We start from the raw sequence: 19617 nt of genomic DNA on the forward strand, positions 1-19617 counted from the left end.
AGCGTTTGGCCGTATATATCACCCAACACTGTCGAATGCTTAATCATTCAAAGATATACGAATGATGCAACCTTCCATTCACTATCTGTTATTGCCTATTACTGCTTCGTCAAGCATCTATGAAATGCCCCATGTCTGCGTACGTCACCTCCGTTGCAAAGATACAGACATAAATAACATCACGACAGTTTCCCAGCCAACTAACGGGCTAATGCGATCGCCGTTAATAAAGGCCGTACACCCACAACACGCACTGCCGCTTCCATTTACCTCGTATATCCATTTATGGTTCAAAGCGCTAGTAAGGCACGTACACATAAAAAAATTGCCGCCACATCTACTCGCGTTGCTACAAATGACGTCGAAAGACGATACTCCTCTGCCGCTCCTGCCACGTAACTGCCTCTGTTGTCGCATCCCCTATAATTCCCTTCCCCTCCTGTCTCGGTCTACCAATTGGAGGTTTGAAGAGTTCAATTTTTCCGCGTTCGCACAATGGCCCAGTCTGTTGGGACTGTTTGGCATTTGCGCTTGAGCCACGAGCGTAAGGTGCAGGTGGCAGCCTTATTTGTATTTCAGGATTAAATTGTTTTTTTTTTGGTCTGGCAAAATTGTGACCACATCAACTTTTATTTAAAATAACACAGCAAGCACCAGTCATGTATTGACGTTGTTCCCAAATAATCATCGATGAAAATTCAGCATATTTCTGTATACTTTAGATTGAAAATGTTTAGGCTGAATTAAATACTTATTGTAACATTTGTACGGGTGGCTCAATACAGACGCATAGTTCACGTGAATGTGCTGATCATTATCAGTGTTTGTGTATACATGTAGGCATTGTACAACAATGCTCTGTGTGCTTGTGTGCATTTTTATATAACGTTTCGTGTCTATTATGAAATTAACTTTTTTGAAAATAGACAGAAAATACAAGCTTCTTTGAAAGTACAGATATTTGCGCGAAATGTCTTTTTTATATTTTATGAACGTTCATGGTTGGTGTCACTTTTTAATTGTCATATAAGCTCCCTGTGCGCAGTCGTACCGACAGCTCATCTGGATGAACGCCAATGCTAGAGTGCTTGGAGGAGGCACACACGTGCGCATGCCAGCGTCTGAAATTTAACTTGTCAACTGCAAGGCCTCTGATAACACAAATTCAGGCAACTGAACTATTAATGGGCTGTTACAGATATTTTCAACAAAGGAGGACCAGCAGTAATTTTTTTTTCTGTATGGCGCGAATATTGGAGTCAGTTGCCTGCTGTGTGGACATTATCCGGTGTGTTGGGCGCTCTTGCTGGATTCCTACCATTATAAAAGCCAGGGCTATATAAACCCGTTATTATGAGGTTTGAGCATTCGAGATTCGCATCTGAATTAAGCAAGCCGAGTTACCCGACATTGTGAATATTTTTATGCCACCGGAAACAACACAATGGATATATCCAGGTTCCACTACTTTGATCGCAATACAGCTTATGCGAACGTGTTGTTCAGAGAAGTAAGATATTAGGACAAAGGAACTATAACATACTTTGCCAAAGCAGCCAAGAATCGCGAGAGTGTCCAAAAGAACGTCCCGACACCAATGGTGGGCAAGCTAGAGCCCATCGGCAATAAGCCTTTGATGGTAAGAATTTGACATTCTGTTAAAAGCAAGAGGCCAATTAATGCAGGCATCGGCTAAAATAGGGCTTTTTTACCCTCTAACAAGTACAGGAGCACAGCATACGAACAAAACTCCTGTGTAGCCGCATTAATATTAGTCTATAAAAGACTTTTTCTCAATCAAAAATCGCTTTCCCCAGTGCGAACGAAGGACATAAAGGTCTGTTACTGCAGACAAGCACACTATTTAGATATTCTATTGTGTGTTCGTTGAAAATCGACAGCCACCATATGAGGAACACGCTAACCTATAGCAAAGATTGTACTGGTGGCAACCTCACCACCAACTGAGCGTACTTTTTATAAATACATAACATGCTGCGTGCCTTTGTAACAGGGTTGTTCTTTATGACAAAGGTTCAAAAATTACTATAGTCGGCGAGTGGCCATATATATTTTGAAACGTTCCGTATGGGGGAGAAAACTTTTATAACAATCAAGAGATCTGCCTCCTGATTTTCATATGACAAACTGGAAAGGGTACTGAATTATTGCATTCCTGCATTCCACTGCCCAATGAGTGCAACAAACGAGGCGCATATTTCTTTTGTATACCCCGAAAAGCCGCTGAAAAAATCCAGCCCCTAACATTCTTTGTTACTCGTTAGAATAGCGCGGCATTTTAACAGCGAAGCTGGTCTTGGTAGAGGCTGTCATGGAAAGATGCATTGTAATGCGGACGCAGTGATGTGGAGAGGGCAAAGACTAGCGAAGGGAGAGCAAGCGCAAACGACACGTTCAGCATAGTAGGGGAAGGGACAGGGAGCGCCAAACACAGTTGCAGCGTAGTAGGGAGATAGGGGACGGCTGCCAAACGCTGGCGGGTGGGATGAAGGCGCAGGTGAGAGTACGCGCCGAGCGCAGGTGGGCGGAGTCAACGTGACGAGGAGAACAGTCAGCCAATTGGAGAGTGAACACTCAGCAGTTGGTTTGGAGGAGCGCCCATATATAGAGCAGTGCGCGTGGCGGTTGTTTCTCAAATGTTCGGGAGATACACAAAGTCGCGCACTCTCCGAAAGAAGAAGCCGCCCATCCGGAGTGCTGCGAGAGTGGGCGCGCGAACTGGCGAAAACGAAAACCGATCTGCTCATTCTGAGAACTTGTATGAAGCTCAGCGTTGCGATCATAAAACGCCAGGTAGTTTCTCTGCTAGCATCACCGTTACTGAGGTTAAACGGAGGACTCTGGCTAGTCAGTGAGCCGAAGCGGTTTGGCCGGTTAGGTAAAATTAAGACAGACTGCTCTCGCGGCGGCCATTATCCGGTAGAGGGGGGGGGGGGGGGGGATTTCACAACACCTACGAGGCCACAGCCTAAACGGACACTTAAGTGATTTGTAAACATTGCGTGATTACAAGAGCAAATCGTAGTCCGGAGTACATAGGCCATGTTTCGACCACTTTGAGTCTGTTTACGCGAATTTATTTAGTAAAGAAATCAATTAGAAAATGCTGTGCTCTTCTCTGAATCCTCGCCCTTTATCTGTGGCGTTTTTGTGTGACGTCAGAAGGAGATGACTTCGCTTGACTGCGATACTGCACGGCTGGCCGACCTTCCGACAGAGTCAGTCGGTCCAGCGTTTAATACGCCATCCGCCGACGGTCGGCGCAGTTCGCTCGCTCAGTTGAAACTAAGCCACGCCACGTTCGTGAATGGAAGAATGCGCGTTTCTTTAGTTTGTTAGTTTGTACACTATATCAAGCTCCAAGTCCAGGTCACTCCACACAAGCGCTCCGCAAGCACTTGTGTAGAGTGACCTGGACGCTTCGCTGACTGGTACGCTAGTAGGAAAATCTAAGGCCACTTGAAAGCGGGAGAAGTTAGCGAAGCCAATATAGGTACTCAGGAAATAAAACCAACTGAAACTTTTACCGTAAAGCGTAAAACTATGGAGCAGGAAGCTCTTTTTTGCGCTGGGTGAACAAGCACAGCGGTCAGCCGCATAACTACGCATCTGCGAACGCTTTTCCATTTAAGAAATGCAATTGCTAGACGTCAGATATTGTGTAAATCTGGGGGACGCTTACTGCACGAGCGTTATATAAAAAATAGTCACCTAAGCTGCTTGAATTGTAAACCTAAATCAAAGTGTAAACTGGTTATACATTATACACCTCATATTTCCGCCACAGGCAGCGCTGGCCCGTGGCCGAGAGGTCTAGAGCGCTAGGCATGTTATTTTGCAAAGTTGCAAGTTCGAATACCCGAGAATACATACTTTCTTTCTTTTTAAGTCCATTTTTTTTTTGTTTTCGGTCGCTGTTTTCTATATTGAGTTCACCATTTTTTGGCCGTAACGTCCACTGCTCCACGAACAAGTTCGCAGAACGCGCGCAGACTGACACTGACGAGCTAGCGGGTTCTCGTTGGCCTGTTGTTGCCATGAGCACCGACTGCTTACGGGCGGTGCGCACAGGCCAGAATCAGCAGACCCTTGGCCTGGTGCGGACAAGCTTTTTACGATACAGGCACGAGTGAGGCAAGCTCCAAATATGGGGGCAAAGCGCATGGCATTTGAGCGTCTGCGGTGACGCGGAGGGCGTTTATCCACTGCGTAGGCCTCGGCTAGTGATTGCTACGATTCCAAGCTCTCCTGGGAGGCTTATCTTAGGCATTTTACAGCCAACAACAAGGCAGAAGCGGGGTATGACGATTATTAGGATATCGAGAATGCCCATCCAACGATAACGTCGGATGTCAAGCATGTTGTTTTACAGAACCGAAACCGAAACTTGTTTGAATGCTAATCTTGGACATCGTCCAATCACGGTGCATCTCCTCCCGGCGTCGCAGCGTTTAGTTGGTGCGGCCACCGCAGACCACGCATTGTAGTTTTTCTCCTTTGGGGCTTTAAAAAATAATTACCGACTTATCAACCGCATAAACGATGAAAAGTATGTTAATTTGAGCCAGTCTATGCAGTGCAAGCAAAAATGGGAGCTTGACAAGTTCACATCAGTGTCCCCTTAAGTCATTAAAGTCGGTCAATTTTCCAAGACAGCACCCGTATTCAGCCATGGTGCTCTGCTTGGTTAGCATGGTCACAAAGATTTTTTCGGTAACCCAGTAAGTAGGGCAAATTAGGCCAGTCGATCGTTTGATTCCGAGTTGTATATGTGTCTTAGAGCAGGTCTAAAACCTGTGGTAAACGTAGTCGGAGTAGGGTAACAGTTTCACTACACCTAGAACCAGTAGGCATCGAGAGGCCAAATTTTATGTTTTATGTTATGTTATTTTATGCTTTGTTGCAATTTTCTACACATGAAGGTAATGCGGTATCAGCTGATAACTTTTTTTTCATACAGTACATGTGATTAGCCCACTCATTGCCCTTCAGTGCCGAATAACGTAGCACCCGTTCAACCTTGAATCTTAGGGGAGGTGGTCCAGCCAGCTTTTTTCTAAGGGCGCGTAAACTAAATTTGATTTCAGGAGGGTCGCACTGGCCGCCAAGGGCCGCTGTAGGATGTGCAGCATTGCGTATAATCTCAAGTCGTCGCGACCGGAATTGCTGGCTGCATGGTCATCAGTATCAGTATCAGGCTTTTGAAAGCGCACGCTCCAGTGGTGAGCAAGTGCCCAGGAGTGGTTTCCCAATACGTAGCAGGACTGTCCTGTGACTGACGGATGAGCGTATGAGCGACGGATAAGCGTACTCCCTTGAAAAGGACGTACAGAGCTCGCTCGCACAGAAAATCATTTTGCGCTATGATGGAGCTTTATCGTCTGTGAAGTGCTGCAATGACAGTACGTGACAGTGTGTGCAATTACAGTGAAACACTGAAGCCGTATTCGCAGTTACAGAAGTGAAATTACGTTGCGGTTCATTTCACAATCATGTGGAATGGCAATGTAGACTGGAGGACAAGCTCTCCGTCGACATTAAGAGCTAAAGTCTACGGATATAGACAGCCAAGCTTAGTTTCATTGCATATTCGCACTCTTCGACTTTATCCTTTTGTGATAGAGACGCAGTGTACGACAAATTTACACCTGTCTCACGGCAAAGATTACCCAGGGAAGTTGACCAAGTAATGACATGCGGTAAGTTAGCCTCAGATTTTACAAAAAGAAATTACAATTTACACGCCTGACTTTGTGACAGTACGAGGCTCAGTAGGTTCGTTGAAAGCGAATACCTAGGTTTTGCCCGATACGCGATTAATCTAGCTACTAGGACAACCCTAATTTTATAGCATCAATACAATCAAATAAACATCTCAACAGGAGAAACTAGAAACGTGGAACACTTAACGAAATTCCCACTGCAGTCTTCGTCGCTTGTACTCTGCGCTGTGTCTACCAAACAGCCGGATATGTGGCAGGTGGCATCTCCTGCCAGCAGTTATAGATAATGATTACATGCCTCAATAAAATATTTTCCCCTGATTATTTTAAACATTTGCAAACTCTTGTTCTAAAAAGACAATGCAGCTTACATCGACTGTCGACAAGCCATGGTACGCAGAGTAACAACAAAACATAAGCCGTGCGCATGAGGCAGAACTTCTTTGACTTCGGCGTCTGTCAAAAACAAAGTGCTTATTCTGCACGCAAGGTGGTACGATTTGCATTTATATATGTAGAGCAACTCGAGGAATGCCTGCGTCATATTTACGGCGGTGTTTGCTTCTGGCACATAACAACAAAAATATCTTACATGTGGCCGTTTTTGTTATGAGGAAGTTTATGCATACAAAGAACGAATATTTTTGGGCACAGAGGGATGCCATGCTTTTTATCAGGTGGCAGATTAGAATGGAATAGAAGAATAGAAAAATGCGTACCTTGCCACAACAGCCCTTTTCTGTGAATTTCGCTGAGAAACGTTATTCATTGTTACTGTAGCACCAAGGTCTCCCAGCTGAAGTTTTTTCACGGTTTTAAATGCACTTTACCCCTGCGGAATTTTCTTGCAAGGAGAGGAAAAAAGCTACTGGAAGCACAAATATGCTGTTGTGGGTTGCGATTTCTTCTTATGATGGCAAGGTTTTGGTCTCACACAATAGAACAGAGAAAACGTCGGTGAGGGTAGTATAGTCTGCACAGATTACTATTTATGCGCTACAGGCTACTGTTGTGTTTTTGCATCCATAGTGTTGATACGTTGCGCAAGTAGATCCTAAAACCAAATATTTTTATTCGGAGCGAAATCACGTGTGCGCAAATTTTCCTTTATAGTAGTGGCCAAGTTTCAAGCCTTTGTTATTGAGCCGGCATACACGAAAAAACCGTCATGGTGCACTGCTCTGACCGCGTTCTTTCCTTTTAAAGAAGTGGCTATTGTTAAAGTTGCAAGTACTTCACGTTCATGTAAAACAAAACTATGCGAACCTTTCTTTTTCCGTATTATCTTTACCACAACCGACACTTTAGTAAACCACCCGACGTATAATTTTGTTTTCATATTTCTGGTGATTACGTCTTCGTGTCGGCATCCGGCTCCATCTTCTCAGACAGCCAAGGGTGTTTTTGTGGATTGATAATGAGCACAACGCACGCGATACTTTCATTACATGATCCCTGTGGCCATGGAAGCTAAGCAGGCCTCTGTTGACTTCGCCGGATTTATATTTCTGGATACTGTTACACAAACGGCTGCATGCGTACTGTATGCACTGAAATTATACAGCTGTTTCAAAATATTGCAAAATTCTCTCCGACAAATTATCTCCATATAGACTATAATATTGACTTAAGGGTTACTTCCGTTACCGGCGTAGCACGGTTCCTCATTTTCGCTGTTTTTTCTTGTTAATCCGACCGTTTGGTATGGGCTTTTTTATTCTTCAGTTTTTGGGGAAGATGTCGAAGACGCTTTTCTATTATTTGGTTGGATCATTTTCGTAAAAATTTCATATTTACTGTTTTTCTATTTTTCGGTTTTTCAAAATTCTAGTGTCCCCAGCGCTTGTCCGTATGCAAATTATGTTGTATTCACTGAGAGATAATTCAATTTACGTTAAAATCTTGATTTTTCCCGCTAAATCGTGTGTTTTCGTGGTCTGCAATGACATCAAGGGAACCGTCCGCTCTTCAGCCGATTGGAAAGCCTTCGTTTACCGTTATTTTACCTAGATAGCGCCACCACACCGTGACAAGCCGGTATCTGCCTCTGATTTGTTTTTGACCGTATTTGAACATGGCTTGTCTTTGTTCAGGGAGAAAATAATCGTTTTGTGAAACAGAGTGCCCGCTCTACACATCTGCTCACGTAAGACACCGTTGTTTGCGTCAATAGCCCAGAGTCGTCTAAAACTACCGCAAAGCCTCGCAGTCATGTGTAGCTAAACCAAGCATATTTCGTGCAGTACCAACAGTAGTACGCATTGGTACATCTATGTTTACGTGTGCTTTCGTAAATTCCACTGTCGGTCCCAACATTCTTACTGCTTTAAAGAATGTGGCTTAATTTAAGAGCAAATAGCTCCTTCGGCAACCTTATAGGCTCTGCCGAATTTGCGTTCGTCTTTGCCGGTCTCCGCCAATCGCACAGCTGGCTGGTATGACATCGTAGGTTCTGCTGCGGGAAATGTGCCAGTGGGTCGCAAGGGCTTTCCCTTTTTTCCTAATTATACAGCTTATTTGAGCGAAGTTTACGTTAAAAGTGGTATCCGTATGATTCTAACGCGGCAATCTTTTGAGTGAACCAAACTTGTGTTTTGTCTTCATGGCTCCTTTAATCATGTATCAAGCACGCCAAGTCCCCCTATGCAAGAACGCGCCACCGAGAGAAACCACTTCCGCATCGCCAAATGCAAGCATGGTTCAAAAACAATTCCGGAACAGGACAAACTATGCCGTGCATTTTGTGCTTTCGGGCAGGGAACTGGGTAACGTGACTCACTCTCCACTATTGTCTTAACGGGAAATGTATGAAGTAGGGGAATGAGATTTCGACCTACCAGTTATTCGTAGCTACAGGCACAGGCAATATTTGCAACAGAAGTGTACATGATCAAAAAAGTGCATAAAAACAATAACCGATGATGCAGCAAGCTTGTTCCAGAAGTTGCTTCAAACATTTGCCCGCATACACCTTCGTTGCTGGGTGACCTTGTGAAAAAAGCTTAGCTTAAGAAAAATAAACTACTGAAGTGTGTGAAGATGGATGACGAGCAAAGCTGGAGAGACCAAGAATGTTGAACAAAGGTACAGACTCGCGGCAACGTTATATTTTTTCGCATTCAGGAGTTGTACTCGCGGAACAAACCAAGCCTATACCGTAGCACACGCGACATACTACTGTACAACGCCGACGACAACGCCACTGGCGCAGCGCCGCTCTCGCATGCTCGGCCGCTTGAGTTAAATGAGTTAAATTGTTAATTCTATGTACCCTGTTTGGTGGCGGCTATAAGCAAGTATGAAATAATAAATACAAACGCCCAAAAACGAAACTTTTACGCTATTAAACTAACCGCGCTTCAAACACACGTGCAGCCCCGTGGTCTTGCGCCGCCGTGGACGACTACAGCGACCTTCCGAGACCAGAGTCAGCCATGCACGAGAATTTGAGTGCGGACATCGGGAGGGCCCGCTGTTTTTGTAAGACCAGAACGCAACTACGCAGAAACATAGCCAAGAAAGGTTTATTATATAAGGAAGCAGAAGACGACACCAGCAAGCTTACCGGAGGATCATTCAGTCAAGGCTCCAGTGCTAAGCGCTCGACAGAGAGAGAGAAGGAACTATATTCCAAATAACTTCACTACGAAATCTACAGCAGACTTTGATGGTTTACTATTCACGGGAATCCATATTTTGCCCTCGCCGCCTGGCCCCTGGTTACATGCCATAGCTGATTCTCCAGGGCGGTGCTGGACAGCAAGATCTTCCCCCGCTTGCGAAATGTAAATGTGGGCGTGGTGGTGCGAGCCGTAGGAAACGGTGGCGGGCGCTAGGAGATAAACCTACAGCCTCCTATAATGGGCTCGAGAGTGCTTAATTTTTCAAGACGATAGTCTTTCTTCAACGCGGAAATTTCGGTTTTTTTGTTTGTCTGTGTCTCGAAAAGAAAGTTTACAAAGAACTCATACAAAGACCCGCTGTGCTAAACACTACTCGGGTCGCTTAAAATTTGCAATAATTCCAAATATTGTAATACTAAAACATACTAAAAAGTCTCTCAAGCAGGAAATTATGCCCACAAGATATATTACTTCACAGCTCTATCACACCACTCCCTACTGTTCTCCTCAGTTTACTAGTACACATACCACTATAACCGCTATTACACCGAGAGATCACTGTAGATCACAACCGCGACAGTTCAGAACAAAACTTCCCCATCAATACAACAATCTGTCGGTCTGTCTGTGTCTATTCAGCCACCCGGCCAAAGTTTACGCAGAAATTGAACGATATGTTTACACCCACAACCATGTATAAACATCTAACTAAGTCTGGTGGCAATGTTCATAATTGTTATAATTGTTGAGCCAGACCAAAACATTACGCATATCAAAGGCACATCAATACATAAGGGATTCTTGTAATGCTTATTTATTAGAAAATACATCGATGCTTCATTTTAAACACGCTAGTGTTTCTTGGGCTGCGATGGCAAACAAAATTTAGCAACCGTAGGAGTGCAAAACGCGGAGGCATGGAGGAAAGAAAAGCCCTCCGCGGAGGACGCGGTGCCCCCACCTGGCTGTTTCCTGGGAAGCAATGTCATTTGTTTCTCAAGGACAGTGCCACATGGCACCACCGTGTCACTTCGGGGGCCCGCTGTAAAGAACAGCGCCAGATAATGCGGTTTTCCGCCATTCAGCGATCGTGGCACTGGTCACGAAGTGTCAGCTGTAGTTCTAGCTCAAATGGCAGAAAACTCAAAGATACAGTACCTTAGGTAGCAGTGACAGCCGGAAGACTATCGCCTTTAGACAAAATTTCCAGCAAAGCTACCAGATACGCAGCCATTTTTTTATGCACTGGGCAGTCTTTTAAAAATTGGTTTTTCAAAATGCAGTGGAGTTGTCGGGGGTGAGAAAGCAGTCTCTCAGGAAAATTTAGCAGTATATAGTTTGCTGCTCCTTTCGGAGTTCTGCGTGTGGTGCTTGGAGTCTCCTCTTGTTGTCCCTGTAAGAAGTAGTAATGTCCCTGAAGGTGAGCAATGGTCAGCTTTCGGCCTCTTTCAGAATCGTGGCCCGTCATGTGAGAGCTCGGGACAGCTGGTGGGCAAAGGGGTTGGCCTCCACCGCAGAATGAACCTGGACCTACACTAGTTCTATGTCTTCTTTTGGTGGCATTTTGCCTTTGAGCACTCGGAGGGCCGAGTAAGAAATCCAACCAGACTGAAAGCTTCTGTAGACTTGCTGAAAATTCGTGACCACTTTGGTCTTGCCTGGTACGGTGGTGGCCAAGGCCATCGCCAATTCTTCTGCCTCTTCAACACTCTTACCTTTAGCGTATGCACACGTCAATAGCATTTGCGTGCTCGTCACCGTTGCTGTTCCCCGGTTCGTAAATCCTTTCATGAAGGCGTCAGTGAAAGCGACCCCTTCCTCTTTTTCCAGCAGCCTGTTGAGACCCCGCGCATAGCCTTCAGCTTGCCACCGTGGTGCACTGGGTTCATGTTCTTGGGAATTGGTTTGGTTCCGATGGCTTCGAGCCATTCGTCCGCCAGTATATCTTGCTCCTCAGACTCGGTCGCCATCCAGCCGAGTGTCTTCAGGATGCGTATGCCAGCTTTTGTTTGGCTCAGCCTGTGCTTCTTATCGGCTAGATGGGCCTCAATAAGCTCGTCTCCCGTGTTAGGCAAGCCCATTCTCAAGAGCTTGCTTGTAGACACGCTCGCAGGAACTCCAATAGATTGTTTGACGGTTTTCCGGATGATCACATCCAGCACCTGCAAGTCCAATTTACTCCGGAGGAAATGAGGTGTTAGGTAAGGGATACGGGACGCCACAAAGGCTTGTACGAGCCTTAGTGTGTCACGCTCCATTACGCCTCCACTTATTGACACTACCCGTCGGAGCAGATCAAGGATTGTTTTCCGACATACGCACTATTTTCCCAACGGATGTGGATGCTCTGTTGGTGACCTGAACGACTAAAACGAGAATTTCGGTGCTGGGGCATGGCAGAATGTCTTCGCCCTCTAGGCTAACTTTCACATCCTCTTTTTTGTTTCTTTGGCCCCCTTGGCCGGATGATCACCAGTGTTGATTTTCCTGGGAAGCATATAAGCAACACCGACTAGATTCAAGGCCCTAGGGCTGCTGCAGTGACGCCACAGGGTGGGGGCCCAGTTACGCCGGCGAATGCGTCAGAAAACCGCGGTTTCAGGCACGTTTTAGGAAAAACAACGCTCCGGCGTTCGCAGTTGCTGCGATTTTTTACCTTGTAACATTACACCAAATAAACTATAGGGGGAAAAATCTTATTTAGCATCCTGGCATTGTTCCACGGAGTAACAAACTACTGCATCCGCCTTGTGAAAGTTTTGATGTTCTAGCTTTACCACCACAGCGATCGAAGCAATCAAAGGAATTATATCAACAACTTGATTATCAAGTGCGATTTATTCCGGGGATAAAATCACACCCATTCTACTTGTTACTCGGCGTTTGAAGGTTCCTTTTTTCGATTTTGCACTCGTGTAACAAATCTCATCCTTTATTCCGGAGCAGAAGTTTTTCAGGAAAATGTTCGAACTGCACAACAAAATCTACTTAAAAAACAATCTCCTTCATGTGTTCAGCATTACAGCCATCGAATTTAGTTGGGTCATCATCACTGAGAAGATCCAGGGAGATCTGTCACTACTTGACGCTGATGGGTAATGGTTTAGAAGTCGTGTAGTCTTGACAATTCCTCAACGACTGCGTAGCTGTGCGCAGCGGCGTTGACAGCAAACATTGAGGGATGTATAAGACCTCCCTTGTCAAGCTCCTTCGCAAGGTCGTAGTTGGGTTCCTCCACAGAGACAGTGACTTCCTTGTCAATAGTTAAAATGTCCCTGTACTTGTCGCCTCTCAGCCTTTTCAAAGTGGCGTAAACGGAGTATCCTGCTCCGTAAACCAATACCGGAATGATATACGTCATTTTAGATAGGGAGTCTTGCATGGCAATCACATTGTAGTTAGCGCGTGCCGCACCCTTGTCTCTGTTAAGTTCTTCCCACTGTTGGGCCCTGTGACTATCGTACTGGAAAGCTTCACTGACAGTCCGCAGCGTGCTTTGCAAACACAGCTTGTTTTCGCCCTTGTAGGTTTGTCATATGGACACGCGGTAGTGCGAGCCTGCGAGTTGGCTGTATTTCCCAAAGCGATCTCGCAGGCTGTCGGTTTGAATTTTGTCAAACCGTACGTAGAGCATGTTGAGCTCGGTGAGGCACTATCTCGTGGTTTCCACGTGTCCTTGAGTTGTTTGGTGGAGAGCAGCGTGAGCTCCCTTGGCCAACTTGCCGCTGTCGTACTGCGCAGTTTGATTCTTCCGCTCGTCCAGCCAGTCCATACGATTGTGTAGGAAGTCCGCTCGCGGGTCATCTAGAAAAGACACCGGGTTTTGGAGCTCATACCTCAGCCTTTTCCCCTTGAATGGTGTCTGGACATTCACAATCCGTCACCACGTCAGTACAATATCAACGAAAGTCACGGTTCCCTCAACAAACTGAGGGTTGTGCTTCTATTCAGGGGCTCGCAGGGCGAAAGGGAGGCAGTTGTGAAATATCTGCAGCGCAAGTTTTACATTTTGATTTTCAATGTCCGTCGGAAGGGGCCCTTTCTAAATAAGCGTATCAGCATGCTTCAGCGTTGTACACATTTCTGTTAGCTTCAAATGATGCAGTCAACATATGCCGTTCGACTGTATGGTCTGAATTAATCTTGGGAAAATAAAAGCACTGCTGGTCATTACTTTTCTTCACCTAGTTCTTTCTGATGTACTTTGAAATATGAGCTGGGTCTATCACAAAGAATTGCCTTATAGGATAACAAGGATTCTCATAAACGAAGCGAGTCTCTGAAGACCAGCCAGTTCAAGAAGACCGATCATAATACCCCATAGCTTTCCTGTTGATATTGTTGCTGTCAGTTGCAACGTATATAACTTTGTAGCCAATGTTCCCCAAACCTAAAATTACTGAGTTTAGTACCTCGTGTGGACACTTCTCTTCTGAGGCTCGGACAGGCACTATATGGGCTACCTCTCTGAATTTTTACGTGAGACTCTAGACGACATATAAACACCCCCCGGACTGCTCTTCAGTTGGGCACGACATTGCATCAAGAATGGGGCGTTCACCGATTTTCTTGTTACAGGTCAGTTAGCTGAATTGTAGCGCTGGTATTAGAACCAGTAATTACTGCCTGCTGGTGGTGTCGTGCCGTCCCGAATTATGTGAAACAGTGAAGCGATACTTCTATCTTCCGTCGCGAATTTGTGACTGTCATTAACATGCTGCTACCCTCTTCGGGGAACGTTGAGCTAAACCAGGCACCCAATGACAAAATTTTAGCGCACATTCTAGAAAGCGTGCGTGGGCTGGAAGCGGGGCAGGCGACAATGTTGACTGAGCTCACAGGGGTTAAGAAATCAGGCGGGAACTGATGCTCAAATTAAACTACTGAATGATAGGGTTGCATCCTTGGAAGCGTCTATTGCATCCCGCAGTCTGGGTGAAACCAGTCTGCCAAAGAACAACTTGCATGGTATACATGACTAACTGCAGCACATTACATTCCAATATGATAAGGCAAAAAATAGGATGTGCCGCTCGAATATTCTGTTTTCCGGTATCGAAGAAGACGTTGATGAAGTTTGGGAAGCTTCAGAGAAAAAACTATTCCAAGTTTTGCTAAGAAAACTTCAGATTACCATCACAAGCCAGCAGTTTGAACAGCCTTGGCCGATTTGCTCCAGATAAGTGCAGGCCAATAATTGCTAAATTCGTTCTGTTGAGATAAACAAATCGTACAAGCACCCGCAAAAAAACTTAAAGGAGCACTGAAACGAAAATTTTATGTTACACTTTTATGGCTTTTATCGATGCTTAATGGCCTGGCGAACCTGAAACAGCACTTCAAATACTTCAGCGCGCGACAGTTATTTATATGGAACGGCCTGAAAATTGTTTGTTTCAAATTCCCGCGCTTTCATACCGAACGGCGCATATGACAGAATCCCTCACTGACCTCACCGCTTTGTGCGGACGTCACCGGCGCCCGCTTGACAGGGTGTTGCGCCATCTCGCCGCTCGCGGGGCCGCACGCATGAAGTGACGTCACTAGTTTTTGACGAGCGCTGCCGCGTCACTTCTTTTGGCTTTCACTGGATGATGTCACGCTGATGTTTATTTGCTGAGTGGCGCTCCGCGCGCTGCTCCGTCGGCGCGATCAATGAGATCCAATTAAACTATGTGCTTCGCGTCGCAGGCCGTTCATATTTCAGCCAGGGTATTCTTTTGAGTGAAGGAAGCGAACTGTGCAATAATATTAACGCCGAAAATTGGTGTTAGTGCTCCTTTAAAGGAACAGAGTATTCTATTTGCCAAGATTTTTCTGTTTCAACCCTCGAAGCCCGAAAGAAGTTGATTGAGTTTGCGAAACCAAGCTAGCAGGCTTTTAAACTGCGAGTAGACAGGTTAGACATGAATGGAAAGACATGCGTTTATGGGAGTTCTACAAAATCGGTTGTTCTTTCTCAGAGCTAGCTAAATAAGAAAGCAGGCAAACATAAACTTCAGAAGCAACCACGCCCAGTTTCCTCGTTTTTGGTGCGACTACTAACAGTGACGTTGATTAACATCCGTACCCTGCTGCCGAAACGTGAAAATATTTGTTCGATCTTGTGCGATACCAATACGGACATTAATATTCATGATGCAGAATTCTTTTCGGGTGTAGTTTCAGTATTTATCAGTGTGACCGTCCTGAACGAAAGGGGGAGGTGTTGTTACCGCGATAAAGAGAACCCTATCATCATTTTTGATTGATACACACTCTCCACTCGAAATAAAGTTGGCTTCCTGCTTTTCCGACGCCTCAAAAATATTGGTAGGTGCTTGCTACCGGCCACCGATGCACGTCTTTCCTTCAGTGATGAACTTAGAAAGAGTAAAGCTGACGCTGTGCGAAGCTATCAGTGTGAAAACGTTTACCTCCTCGGCGACTTTAATTTTCCAGGTGTTCATTGGCCGTCTCTTTCTTCAACTATTCACGCGTCTGTAGAATTTATAAACTTCACTCAGTATTTTAACCTCTTTAAAACTGTTGACGCACCAACGCGTCAGTCCAATTCATTATAACTAGTTTTAAGTAATGCTCCTGAAACTATCGGTGCGATCATTTACGGGGACGGACTTATATAGTGACCACAAGCTACTTCATTTTCCTATCCAAGTGCCATTTAGCCACACAGTTAAAAATATCAAAATTATACGAGATTATAATAAGGTCGATTACGCAGCAATCAGCTCAGACCTTGAAGTATTCTTTGCTGAAAAGATGAGGCCGTTGTTTCATACTTGAACCATGAATGAAAACTGGTGTCTTCCGGGACAGGGTTTGCGGGCTCGTCGATAAATTGGTTCCCATAGTTACAGTAACGAATGACACATCGAACCCGTGGTTCAGTAAATCACTCCGCCTTCTCAGCAACAGATAAACAGGTTGTACAAAAGCGCCAAAAATGGGCAAAATGAAGCTGCATAAAAAAAGTACGATGAGTGCACGGCGAGCTATTGCTCTGCAATTAAGGATGCGAAAGAAATATTTTTTCGATAATCTCCCTTCTCTTTTGAAATCTAATCCCCGGAAGTTTGGGCAGTCGTTATCGCCATAAACCGACCGCCAGCATATCTCGTAACATGTTGATGATCACAAACCGCTCTCAGATAGTGACTGGCCATTCGCCTTAAATAGGTTCTTTACATCAGTATACACAATAGACTACCATTCCAACGTACCATTAATCGCAGATTATGATTGGGCGTTTATGGAACCCATAGTTAGCACCGTTGAAGGTATTGCTTCCCTCATTGACCGACTAAACCGTCTACTTCATCGGGGGCCGACAACCTTAACATATCCAGCAAAAGCTTACTTCATATCTGTCAACAGTCCTGGGTGTCTACTCATCTTCCAGGTGATTGGCACGTGGATTAAGTAGTTCCAGTTTTTAAAAGTGGCAGTAAACACTTACCGGATAACTATAGACTAATCTCGCTCAGGTCAGTCTGCTGCAAATTACTGGAGAATATTATTGCTTCCCATGTTCGTCATCCCCTCTAATCCAGCAACTTCTTTTTTCCTCAACAGCATGGTTTTCGAAAAGTCTTTTCGTGTAAGTCCCAATTTTTTAAAGAAACAACCGATCTCTATTTCAACATAGATGAAAATAAACACACTGATAGAATATTTTTTGATTTTTTAAAGGCTTTTGACCCCGTCGCCCATGGCCGCTTACATTCAAATTATCTGCACTTAGACTAGATTCCTTAACTTTATCATGGACCTTCAATTTTGTTTCCTTCTGCAAATAATTCCCTATAGTTAATAACTACTCCTCCACTCCTTCTGTTGTCGTCTTCTGTGTTCCCCCAGGGTAGTGTTTTCGGACCTCTATTATTTCTTACATACATAAATGATTAGCCAAATAATATATTTTAATATAAGGCTCATAATATAATATATCATAATTGCATAATATATCGAGCTATTAACAATGATGGCGAACACCTTACCCTTCAAACAGACCTTAACCTAATTAGTGGCTGGTGTGACGTGTGGCAGATGCCTCTTAACGCTTTATAACCTTCAGTCGAAAACGCAATAATTCAAATTATTCCTACTCTATAAAGAATCATAAAATAGCTCAGTGCTCTTCTTACAAACACTTAGGCGCCAATCTAACACCCAACCTTCATTAGTCGGCACAATCTAACGCCCAACCTTCATTAGTCGGTGTTATTTGCGCGAAAGCCTCAACGATATTAGGTTATCTGCTTCGAAACCTTGGCAACTCTCCAACAAACATTCGTGCAATGATATATTCCACCTATGTACGTCCCCAGCTGGAATTTGTATCTTCAGTTCGGTCCTTTTACCAGGACTACCTAACCACAATGATAGAGTCCATACGAAACACAGCAGGCCGGTTTATATCTTGCAATTATAGCACTCAATACTGCGTAACAACATTAAAACAAGAAAATTCAATTTCGCCATTGCACGTTCGCCGCTCAGTTGCACTGTTATATTTGCTACATATATTCACAGCACCAGGCTTTTTACGCTGCCCCTAACAGCACCATAGGGCATATCCAGACGCTTGTACAATTACCATAGCTTCACTCGCATCTACGGCACAACGCAGGCATTCAACATCGCTTCCTAAGGCCATATCATTGTGAAACGAACGATCTTCCAGACTGCATTGCTTCTATCACCGATCCAGCTTCATTTCACGAACATGTGTGTAACCATTTTTCACCGCACTAATATCGCTTTAGCTTCACTGATGTTTGCAGCTGCAGCTGGGCCCGTTTGCCTAGTTTCAGGCTTCTCGTTGTTTTCTCTTTAGTTTTTGTTGTACTCACCCTGGAGTCACTGTTTATGTTGGAACGAGCCTTGTATGGCAATGTGTGTTTTCAGAGAATGCTAGCATGCGTTGTACAAATAGGTTTTCTGGTTTTTTATTGTGTTTTACGACTGATGTATCTAAGTTATTCTTCTCCCAGTTTTTGCCGCTCAGTCACACTTCCATTACCGCTCAATTGAATTCTATAACTTGGCCTTACGAATGTTTTTACTGTGTTTCTCTTATCTACCGTGAAGTTCTTCTTACCCCAGTTTTCTGCATATTAGCAAACCTTCGCGTTATTATATCTGTTTATATTTTAAGGTACTACACACGTTTTGTCACTTCTGTATCAGTTACGATCCTGTATTACTTTATGTGTATTCCTTGTTCTTGTGGATGACCGCCCTGTCACTATTTGAAGTTTGTACCCCCCTTACTCAATGCTCTCATTCATCTTGTAATGTATCATAAATAACTCAATAACTAAGAGCGCTATTTGCCGCCTCTGGTAAGTTGCGCGCAATACCAGTGATGCTTCCCTCTTTGTACTCAAAAAAAGGCTTCATATGGATTTCGTGAACCATTAGCGTAACAACGTATTGGCGATCGTCCAGGTGCGATATCCTTTTCGCCATATACCTCAGAAACGTAGCCGGCTGGTGCTCAAGCTATGGGTCATTTTGTATGACCAGCATATTTATCGGATGGTTACAGGATGCGACAGAATGATGTTTTCCGGAGCTGCGGATGTACCTGTAAGAATGCGGCGAAATGCTAAAACGAAGGCAGGCGAACACCATGATGTCCGGCGAGTAGCGTCTCCGCACCTTTTATGCGGACAAAAGGTTGAGCTGCTCCATCAAAAACTTGATTGTGTGTGCATCGTCATCTGCTTCCTTTTTCATACAGCTTGGCAAGTAGCCCGCGCACAGTTACCACAGTTTCTTCCTGCGCGTTGGTGGCTGTCGAAATCAGGTTGCGGTCCCATTTCTCAAGAGCCTAAAGGACCTCAATAATTTCTCGCTTCCCTGAAGCTACATCGGGAATCGAGATGTTACGCCTGAGCTTGTGAGGCAGTACCTTCAATAATTGAAAGACTATGCTCAAATCCGGCTTGATGGTGACGGATCATTTAAGGCTCGAGGCATCCTCGTCAACGATGTGCAGCCGGATGAAGCGTACGTTCGCTCCTATTGCGTGCCAGAAAGCCGATGAGTTGCACCTCACGGACTCCGTGAGATATTTGAGCGACTGAATTCTGTCCTCTTCAACTTCATGTTGGAGTGTCTCGGCCGACTGCTGAAGAGCTTTTTGCAGTACGCTCGACTCAAGGCGCAATCGTATTGCCTCTGGAGCTTCTCGCGCGCTGCTCTGTGTGAGTTCGATACTTGGTTCAGTCGCGGAATATGGA

Source organism: Haemaphysalis longicornis, unplaced genomic scaffold, assembly GCF_048455015.1.
Source record: "Haemaphysalis longicornis isolate Haplotype H1 unplaced genomic scaffold, Haemaphysalis longicornis Haplotype H1 scaffold_18, whole genome shotgun sequence".
NCBI lineage: Eukaryota > Metazoa > Arthropoda > Arachnida > Ixodida > Ixodidae > Haemaphysalis > Haemaphysalis longicornis.